The following is an 11,227-nucleotide window of genomic DNA, read 5'->3' on the forward strand; positions in this document are numbered from 1 at the left end:
TCATTTTATCAGATTTTATTAAGAAAAATATGAAATACATATTTTCGAAGGTACCCAACAGAATAGTTCCAAAAATACAAAATTCTGTTTTTTCAGTGAGACATGATTCATATGCCTGATATTCCCATCAGTCTATTGATCAAAATTACCATAGCATTAAAATTAATCATAGAAGTCTCATATAGGAAAGAAAGTGCATATCTAAACGAACATACACTTACACTGACATTCTTAGGCTTATGATCAACAAAATTACCATAGAATGAAACCATTGTTTTTAGCATCAATATTTCTTTGAAACGCCATTAAATTCATGAGCCAAAATTTATACACAATACAAAACACACTTTCCATGCATTGCATGCTAAATGAAAAATACCAAAAATAATAATAAAACAAATAGTTAAACATACCTTGAATCACGGATGGGTTCCTCTCAACCAAAATCTTGAACAATTACAAAAATAGAGTGTACAAACATGAGACTGAGGAACAAGAGAAAACCACACACTTCATCAGATTATGTAGATGGTCACTAAAAATAGAAATAAATGGGTGTTGTGGAAACACCCATACCTCCTGCAGCTTTAAAGTGCAATCTAGTGTCTGCGTAGATGACAAGATTCAAATTTTGATTATGTTTGATCAACCTTTGTGCTTGAAATGCTAAATTAGGACCTGAAAAATTAAATAATAGTATATATAAGTGCTAGTATATATATATATATATATATATATATATATAATAGTCTGTTCGATGAACCAAATTGGTTAATTTATCATTCATTCGTTTTGTGCTGACAAATGAAATGGTATAAAACCAAACCTTCATTTATTATTAATTAACATCTTCATGAGCTTTATAATGTCTAACGTATATATAATAGTCTGTTTGATGAACCAAGCTGGTTAATTTATTATGCATTCATTTTGTGATGACAAATGAAATGTTATATTTATGAGAATGTCTACTTTGACATACATTGAATATATCCATGCATGTGACGATGCATTCATGACTTCCACTCCTTATCAATCATTTTTAATAAATGATGACTTATTAAGTTGTTTAATGTCATGCTTTAATCTCTAATCATCTCTAATCACTGATTACTAACTAAAACTCCATTATATGGAGTTTAGTCTGGTCAACAAAGAGTCAACTCAATAATTTAGATTAATTAATTTCAACCATATAATTTATAATTTATATGATGAAGTTAGTTAATTTCAACAAACTTTATAGTTTATTAAAAAAAACAAATTTTATAGTCACCTAATCAACCAATATATAACTCAAAACTAGCTATTAATATATAGTTAAGGTCATGCACATTGGCCTTATGTTATCTTATAAAGAACTTGAAAATAATTATCTATATTTGCATTTTTTCCATGCATGGTTATAGACAAACTTAATAATTTAAATAATTTAAAAGTACAAGAATTTAACGAAAATACCAATACCTTGTTATGGTTTGAGAATTAATTAAACACATACTAATCCTCTATCAACACTTATCTCATTATTTGCATGAATTCATTTAGTTCATCATCACTATCATCATCCTGAGCATCATCTCTCATCAAGAGACAAATTAACTTTTTAACATCAAGCTTATATCACCAAAATTGATTGATGCTTGACTTAAACAAGCAAAACAAAACAAATCAACAAAGAGGAAGAACAATGTTCCCAAGATTTTGATCATCAAATTGAAAGAAGATAGAGCTTGTGAGAACAATGTTCCTCATTAGCAGCAGCAACAAAATTTACCTGCAGCCTCTAGCTACTTCTGAAGCTCCAAACCTACAACTTCATTCTCTGCCTGGATTATAAGGTTCAAAAGCATCAATATGAGCACAAAACCATGAGAAATAGTATAAAATTACACAGATAAAAATATAAGTGCATACCATCTCCACATTGGAGAGTTGGTATAACACTCCCTCACAGATCAGAGTTTGAGGTTTGAGTCTCCTCCACCACTAAGCATGAAGTAGAGATTGTGGTTGGTGATCAAGAGGGTTAAGGGAATTGGGCGATTTAGTCTGGTGATTTCCGCAGTAATGGAGAGATCGTGGTCCGGGCGGTGACGGCCCGAGGAAGAAAAAGAAGGAAAGGGAGAAGGAGGAGAATAAGAAGGGATAAGTGGTAGTCCTAGTCTTTTAATGAGATTAGGCATATTTTTTTAATATGATTTTATCATTTAATCCTTCATTAAAAATCTAATATAACAATAATAAATATAGGAGGTTTAAATCAACACTATATATTACATTCATATTATATTTTCTTATAATTACAAGAAATAAAATAAATAAATATTTTATAGATGAACATTAAAATATTTTATAATTATCTTTTGATAAATTGATGTATTATAAATCTATAGTAACAATAATTAAAAATAAATTAATATCTTAATAAATATCATCATAAAATTGTTTTCTAGATCAGTATCTTATCTTTTTATTTTTTATATATAATATATTTGTAATATTTTATTTTTTAAATATTTTGTTATAATTTAAATATAATCAAAAATTAGTTTTTAGATATTTTTAAAAATAAATTACAAAGTATTATTATTATTATTATTGGTATTAGTATTATTAATAATAGTAATGAATAGTTTTAAATAGTGTACATTCCATTAATTGGTGATAACATGCAATCCGTTGGTGATCAAATAATAATTTTTGTTGGTGAAAGCAAAACAAATCCGTCGGTAATAATAATCAATTCCATTGGTGTTAATTCAAAATTCCGTCTGTAATAAATTCTAATTTCGTCCCTAATATATAACAACTTGTTTTAAATCATAGAAATAAAATTAATTCTTTTCACCAACAGAATTTCCAACGGAAACTATCACCGACAGAATTTTCCGTTCATGATATAATTATATTCCATCACTAATATGTTCTGAGGTGTTAAAAACTGTTCGTTGGAATTCCATCACAAATTCTGTCAGTGATATTGATATTACCAACGGAAAAAAAAAATTCCGTTGGAAAAATTCCATCAGTGATGCTTATGTTTTCTTGTAGTGTTATTTAACCTATGAAACGAGATTGATGTTACTAGCCCTAAATACAAAAATCTAATACTAAGACGGAGAGAGAAAATAACTTGGGGTAAAATCAAGGTATGAAATGGTGTCTAGGCTCACTTCTCTCAAGACACTTGAAAAGACTTCCTATATTGACTATTGGTAGAGCACTCTTAGGCCATGGAGATTCCTAGAGTGGTTGATCCCTTTGGTTTAGGCAATCAATTTTAATCCCATATGGTAATGATGCATTACCTTATAATTGCATGACATCATGTGAATCCCTCTATTAGGTTTAACCCTAATCCGGAGAACTTGACACCATGCACCCTAATTCTAGAAGTGCACTCAACCTCCAAAGAGTTCAACACCATACACCCTATCTCTAGGCATGCACTCAACCTCTGAGGAGCTCAACACCATACACCCTACCTTTAGGAGTACACTTAACCCCTATCTTCTATATGTGGCCTAACATGATGGATTTCTCAATCATCATCACACCAATCAAATATGCAATTAAGGATTTTGAACAATGTAAATTGCAAGCATGAAGCAACATAAAAGATTCTTAAGAATACCCATACCCAATGCATAGAAACAAAGAAATAAAATACAATAACTCTTGATATTCATGACCCCGAGGCATTGAATGACGGTTTAGTTTCTTATGTTAAACAATAATAAGATACAATCCAAGATTAAAGGCAAGAAGGAAATTATAATGAAAATCCCTCAAGCTCATCTCAATGGTTGCAATGGAGTCGAAAGATGAAGAAGGTTGATTCATCAAATGCTCGCCTCTAGACCTCGAGCGAAGCCTTAATCTCCCCTTGATTGATGGTCTTGGGCCCTCCCTTCAAAACTCTAGCTTTTCTCCTCTATTCTTGAACCAAAATTCCTCTCAACAGTCAAACTTTCGGTCTTAAATATGCAAGTTCAACCGGTGCACGGCCGTGCTCATAGTTGTGCACTTTACTAGTGAATTTCGGGGCTCGAATCATGTGAAAATCCATCTCTAGGGATTTACATGAGCGAAGCACACATGTGTAAGGAGCTGGTTACCCTTGTTTCTTTAATTATTCAAAATTTGTAAAATGCATAAGCACAAGCATGGCCATGTAAGGACCTACAAGGCCGTGTTGGCTTAGTAAACTCTTGAATTCTCAGCTCTTGTGATCTACATAGCTTAAACATGGCCTAAGCATGGCCATACTCCTTTTGGATTGCTCTTTTTCCCCCTGCTTAGCTTCTATTCACACGTGTTCTCCTTCTTTTGCCCCGAAACTTGTCTTCTTGCTCATTAATGCACAAAATACCCAAAACAACCCTAAAATATGGAAAATCATGCAAGAAGACAAGTAATGTGCATGCAAAGTATATATGTACATCATGTATATAATATGCACTCATCACAGCCCTAGGTATTCATAGAACTAAAGGCTTTTTGAATTATATTCAATGTGATGGTTAAATTCAAGGAAGTTGCTGAATGATTTTTAATCTCAATAATGACCACAAACATGCATAAGATTTGGTTGTCTATCTTTAAACTTGAAAGAAGCAAAGGACTTTAATATAGAAATTTTTCCATTTGGTTTAATAAGTATTTTATAGATCGACTTGTGTGTAACAGCATCATACCACTAACTATTAATGTTTAAAAAATAACAAGATGAAAAATACAATTGACAAAATGACTCTTGTATGATGCTGGAGATAATATTGTTGTAGACCAAATTCTTGTTTTGAAGTTCAAAGTCCTCATGCACAAAAAAATGGTAACCATGAATTACGACTAAACTTTCTTAAAAGGACTTGCTTTGGAAAGTGTTAAATTCACTAGAAGAGAACATTGGAGTTATCAGTCAATGAACGGCAATGTGCGTTTGATTTACCTACCTAAAGGTCAAGCTGTGGATGTCTCGATGTGCCACATTGCTCCTATACGCAATGAGGATAGGGATTTCCTATGGACCTTCAATAATGATGAGGGAGACATAGGTGTGTTGTCCACGCTGTTGGACCCAGCTTCATGGAATGTGGAAAAACCTCTGGAATACCATGTTTTGCTCTTCAATGATGACGCAAAATTGCTATAACTCTACGACGATGTTGAGGGAGGCCATGACAAAGACATTGTTCACCACGTCACACAGGTGGAGGCGCTGGCAAACCCTCACCCGCAGGCCATGGAACGTTATGGCTAGCATCAAAATAGAAACCTAATAAATATCTCACGGTTGAGGACATTAACTCACACTCATCTTACCAGCTCACCCCAGCTCCAACCATGATCCAGAAGTCCATTGGGTCGACAACACCACTGGGCATCAGACCGATGGTCCAAGGGGTGGGTTGTTAGGGGAAAGCGGGTAATCCAATGAGGTTCATATTTTTTTCTCTTGCAGAATAACAACCTTTTAGCCGACGGATATCAAGTCTACAAATGAATGTCCAAGGTGAGGTTGAGGACATTAACTCCCATATCACTAATCTACTAACCACTCCAATCATGGCTGGTAGGATCACCATATCAACACCGAATTCCAATTGTTAGGCCAATTGTCCAAAAGGCTTGGCATCGTTTGTAGTGCCCCCAATTTATAGTTCACCATATGTTGCCATTGATTCGCTATTGCGTCTCCAAGAAGCAAGCGTGGTTGTCAAAGCCATGCAAGCCAATCCTTGCTAGTCTAAAAGGGCACAAGTTTGATTTGGGCTAAGCCATCTCACCTAGTAAAACCAGACCCCTTCTCTTCTTGAACTAAACCTAATCTAATCTGACAAATTGTTAATTCAATTCAAAGCCCAACTGGTGGAATTGTTTGTAACCAAGATGGCCTAGCTTATAATATCCCACAATCTGGTGGGCCTGTAAACTCAATTGAACACAATTTTAATCAAGATGGGACTAAGGTTGTTTTGAATAACTACATAACTAAGGTGATACAAACTGATGTCTGGCAGGCTAGGATAATGTTGAAACAAAATAATGATCCAACTCATCAAAAGAAAAAAAAAAACTAGTTCACATGAATTGAATATTATAAAGACTAAACGAAACTTGAATTTGACCCAAGCTGATGGGCTCTAGTATACCTTGGAGTCCAACTTGGTTTCAATTGAGCCTAAAATTTCACGATCGATTTAGGTCTTTTAAAATGTCATTTGACCAACTGACTAGTCTGATGGCTTGAATAAAGTGCCAAAAGCCTATTTTGATGCTTCCAAACCATTTAAACCAGAAACCATTATTCCCGGTTATATATGGCACTCTGCCAAGGGAGCTTAGTGTTTGATCTCAAAAAATGACTCTGGTTACTTGGAGCTAGGACGACCTTCAGACTTAAACCCTCTTAAAGACTAGTAGAATGAACAGATCTACAATAAAAACCTGGCATAAGATATCACGAAAGATTTGGGAAAAGGAATTATTGTTAATGGAAAAACAATTACTCCTAGACATTAACAAAAATTACAGGACGTCCTTAGATGAATCAGAGATAGATTTCATAGATAGAGTCAGGCAACTATTTCCTGATTTAGCAAATGAAACAAAGTCGGCATAGCTATCACAACAAGCTCTTCAGCTAATCCAGGTGTTAGGAGAGTGAAATATAGAAAAAGTCCTCCTCCAAGTGGATAAAGAGGCAGGACATGAGGCCCTCCTCCCCCATTCTTAGCAAAGAAGAAGGGTAACGGAGCTAGCAGGCATCCTCAAAAGCGACCCCAAATTCTAAGAAGTCCAAGTCAGAAGACTTAGTTGTGTTGGCAAAAGCACAATTCAGAGTTTTTTTAGACACCACATCAAATCAGTCGATCAAGAAAAGATAATAAGTTAACATGGAGCTATAGTGCCTAACTACTCTAACTTCTTGTTGCCCTGGGGTTCTTAGGCTAGGTCCTTCTTCCTTTTCACCATTGTATCTATGTTATGTTTTTATGGTCTGCTTTATCTATGTTTTGTTCACATTATATGTTCTTTTTGTTATTTAGTTGTTTCCAAGTCTAGTAGGCTGATTATATTTTTTCTATTTATATTTTTGTATGACACTTTTATTTGAATGAACATATATATATATATATATATATATATATATATATATCAAATTCACTTTCATTCTCAAGCTAAACAAAACCCTAAACTTGGAAACAACATGACAAACTATTCATCCGAAACAGTGGGCCGAATGACATGAATGCCTATGTGGCATCAATGTCATCCCAATATCTCTCACCCCATTTTAAAAGTTAAAAATAAACAAATAAACAAATAACCCTGACTTTTATCAGTCTTCTTCATTATTTGACCGCCACAATCACACCTCCCACACCATCCTCGCCATCTCGCCTAACTCCACTGGCACCGTCGCTGATGTCGCCACCGCTAACGAAGTTGAGATCATCAGCTATCTTCGTTACCACAACCTCATCCCTCTCCATGGCTATTGCATAAAAAATTATTATCTGATGCCTGCATTATTTATATGATTGGTTTTGATGGTAAATTGTAACTATAATCTAGCGGAGCAAATAGTGACTTGTGAGAATACTTTTAAGAAATGCAAAGAGGATTGTAGAAAAAACCTGCTTTGAAAAGCATCGTTTGCACCATGGGATGTGCTTTGTGGGCTCATCCCTGCCCAAATGCACGTAAAGATTTCTGAGACAACGCTTGACTGATTTCGGTCTTGTAATTTTTAACTCAAATGTTTATTTCCATCTTCATAATAATTCAGATTTGAACTTGTTACTAGATGCTACATAGGAATAAATCATTGTTCAATATATTTCTATTTAGTCTCTTTCATTTATTTTTGTTCTGAAAACATTAGACTTTTGTTAAATGGAGTTTGAGTAAGATGATAAGAAAATACTTCTTTTTTTTTTTAGGTTGTTAGATCCAACCCAAATTTATTATATGAGTTGGATTCAATTTAAAAACTTAAGTTAATATGATGAAAAACACAAGCTTTTATATCTAAATTCATATTTTCAAATTAACTTTGATATCAAGTTACATGTTTTGGGGGAAGAAGAACAATCAAACAACCAAAAACTGACACACTTGATAAAGTATGTACACTATGTTATAGCTGCGTTTTCTTGTGCGTGGTACTACAGCAATAGTGTCAATGTATATGGTCCATCTTAGACCCATTGAAACTCTCAACAATTTGGCCATGAGGGAGACACAGCCTCCATACGGGGCATGTTCAAGCCTTGCATCTCCCATGAATTTCGATATAATCTCAACACAAATGTATTTTGACCCGTGTTACTCCCAGGACATTCAACATACTGTGGCCTCTACACAAATGTATTTTGACCCATGATACCCGCTGGATCATATGCCGAGACCTAGCAGCGCGCACGACCGAGGCGCGCGCGGGTGAGTGCGTTAATATGGATGCTGGTGCCCAACACTTAGCCGATTTTGAGGCTAGTTTCATGTTACCGAGAGAGGCACTCGACCGTTACTGAGGGACTCTACCGTTAGGCAGGCTGTTATCGAGGATTGCCGGTATGGTTGGGATGGCATGCTTGCTACCTAGGCTAGATGTGCACAGCGGCTGGATACTACTGAGACTTAGCTGGGCAATGGAATAGTGAAGCTAGGCGGAACTGTAGCTTGATCCTTGTGGCTGGAATTGTAGTTGGCACTGAAGTGGGAGACTGTGGTGCTTGTTCAGATGGGACTGTTGACTTCTTCTCATTCCTTAGATATGGTCTTTGTGTGGTCATCCTTGTATGAGAGTCCTTATATAAAGTCTCTTGTTTCCTTGATGTAGAGGAGGATGAACTCTTTCTCGGTTGAGGTCTTGGCCATGGTTATGTAATCTTCTCATTCTGATGGAGAGTTTAATTTTTCTCTCTAAGACTTGTCTTCTTGTGTTTGTATGTGTATGTTCTTGCTTGTTTACTTGATTGCTTGCTTGCGCTACGTGTATTAGGGTTGATTTTGTCCCTAACCATCGGGAGGCTGGCTTGTCAAGCCCTGTACATTGTGATCAATAGGTCGATTGTGAGGCCGTGACAATTATCACCATAAAAGCATCAACATATTAGCAAGAGGCTCATAACAACAAGATGTACATCATCATTAATGACAAATATCAAGATAGCATCAAGGAGGATTATATAAGAAATCAAACCTACTAGATGACAGGAGCTTCTTGCAAGGATTTACCACTTAGAATTGGGCGAAATCTAACACTATTTTGCCATCCGATTATCTTTCTATGGCTCAAAACACTAACCCCTCTTCTTCTTCTTCTTCTCTTTTTCTTTCTTGGTTTCTCTCTTTCTGTTGCCCAAAAAATGACTCCACTATTGACATAGCTTTTTTTCTTATTTTTTATTTTTTTTGTTAATTGCTTAGGCATGAACCCACACTTATTCACGAGTCTCCTAAAAGAGCAACATCCAACAAATATGAACCAAACATATTGTTTAGTTCAGGACCATTTCAATTTAAAAACTTAAATTTTAAGATAAGAAATCAAATCTTATATGTTTAAATTCATATTTTTCCCAATTAACAGATCTGGCACTATTAACTACTCCAATAAGGTAATTTTGGATAGAAAATCCTTGTACACAACAAGGACTTGAGATTGATGTAAAATAAACAAATATATGATTCTAAAAATCATTGTATGAGCTTAAGATGTCACCAAGAGAGAGGGCGGTTCATTTATAATGAGTATTAGATTTTAAGATGCAATTTTGGTGCGTTTTTATAATTAAATAACATGAGATGTATTTTAGATTCACTTATACATAATGTATGTATGAGATTCTGCTTATATATAAATATTTACATATATAGGCAAGAGTTTTATTTATTATATATCTTTATATACATTGAAAATCAAGGTAGCTTTGCTTTCAACAATTGGATGGAAATCTAATGGTCATAATCATGTTTTTCATTTAATCAATCACAACCGTTGGATTCTATTTCTACTAGACTTACAACAACCTTACTAAAAACCAAACCAAAACTAATCAACCAAAACTAAACCTAATTAACCCATGCAAGTGTCTGTCTCTCTCCATAATTTTCACTGTGCTCAACTGCGTATGTTCTATGAATGCCCACAATTAACGTTTCCTCTCTCTCTCTATATATATATGCCCTACTCTTCAATTGCCATGTAGTATTTTTTTTTAAATAATTATTCTAATCTAACAAATGAACATGCCATAGATTTTTTCTACGTCTCTATCCTTGGTAGACCTTGCATGTGTTTTTCTTTTTTGTGTTCCTTTATACTCTTTGTAGTTCTTTTTTAATGAATTGTGATTTAATTTTTCTTTAAAAAAAGTGCAAGTAGTAATTAATTTGTCATTATCTTATCTATTTTATGATTTCATTTTATTTTCCCTTTTAATGATTTCAATCCCCTACATTCCATATTTCTTTCCATTAGCTTTCACATAAATATATATATATATATATATATATATATATAGGACCACTCTACTAGGGATGTCCGTTGATAACAATTCTATTGGCATCCTTTGATTAAATCCAACGACTTCAGATCATTCATTTTTATGAATAGTGACATCAACAGTAATCGTTCAGCAGTGTTAGTCAACATTGCTATGAATAGTGTCAAGTTGGAGTTACACCGTTAGAAACAGTGCACAATAGGAAGTAGGATGTACAATACTCTCATCTCAACCATTCGATCAGCCACCCCACTCATCCGTTTTCAACCCAATAGAATCTCGGCCACTATACTTCTCTATTATTGCTCAGTCTCTCTCATCACCTTGCGTTCTTTGTTTCTCTTCTATTTTCTCTCCCTTATTTTTGCCTTCTCTGCGGACACTCTGTGAACATCTACAAAGAACGCATTGCCTATATATATATATACATAATGCTTGTAGAGAGGACCATGACATTAATGATTAATATTATAATTTCATCTTTCTTTGAAGATTAGAAAAAGGAATGACAACCACTAGATGGTTTTGTGGCAAGTCATCCAACTAGTGGGTGAGTGGTACAAGATTGAATCCCCTGTGTTGTAGTACTGTGCAGTATTATGTGCAAATACTGTAAAAATATTGTAGCAATAATGTTCATTAGTCTTCATGCATGGGAAATTAGCCGTATTCTCCACTCCTCCAGGGTTACAAGGCATGGAGGATTT

The 11,227-nt window shown here is 34.5% G+C and overlaps 1 long non-coding RNA gene across 2 annotated transcripts; it reads right to left on the reverse strand.

Annotated features, from left to right (window-relative positions):
- Positions 1 to 291: 291 nt before the first annotated feature.
- Positions 292 to 2,129, reverse strand: LOC120276338. 2 transcript variants are annotated; one of them, XR_005541215.1, is made up of 4 exons: positions 1,918 to 2,129; positions 1,778 to 1,829; positions 577 to 678; positions 292 to 485 (listed from the first exon to the last, which is right to left on the reverse strand). It is a non-coding gene; the product is annotated as an uncharacterized LOC120276338 (long non-coding RNA). The 2 variants fall into 2 exon arrangements; XR_005541214.1 differs by having other exon boundaries at positions 370 to 678.
- Positions 2,130 to 11,227: the final 9,098 nt, after the last annotated feature.

This window comes from Dioscorea cayenensis, chromosome 14 (assembly GCF_009730915.1).
Source record: "Dioscorea cayenensis subsp. rotundata cultivar TDr96_F1 chromosome 14, TDr96_F1_v2_PseudoChromosome.rev07_lg8_w22 25.fasta, whole genome shotgun sequence".
NCBI classification, from domain to species: Eukaryota; Viridiplantae; Streptophyta; class Magnoliopsida; order Dioscoreales; family Dioscoreaceae; genus Dioscorea; species Dioscorea cayenensis.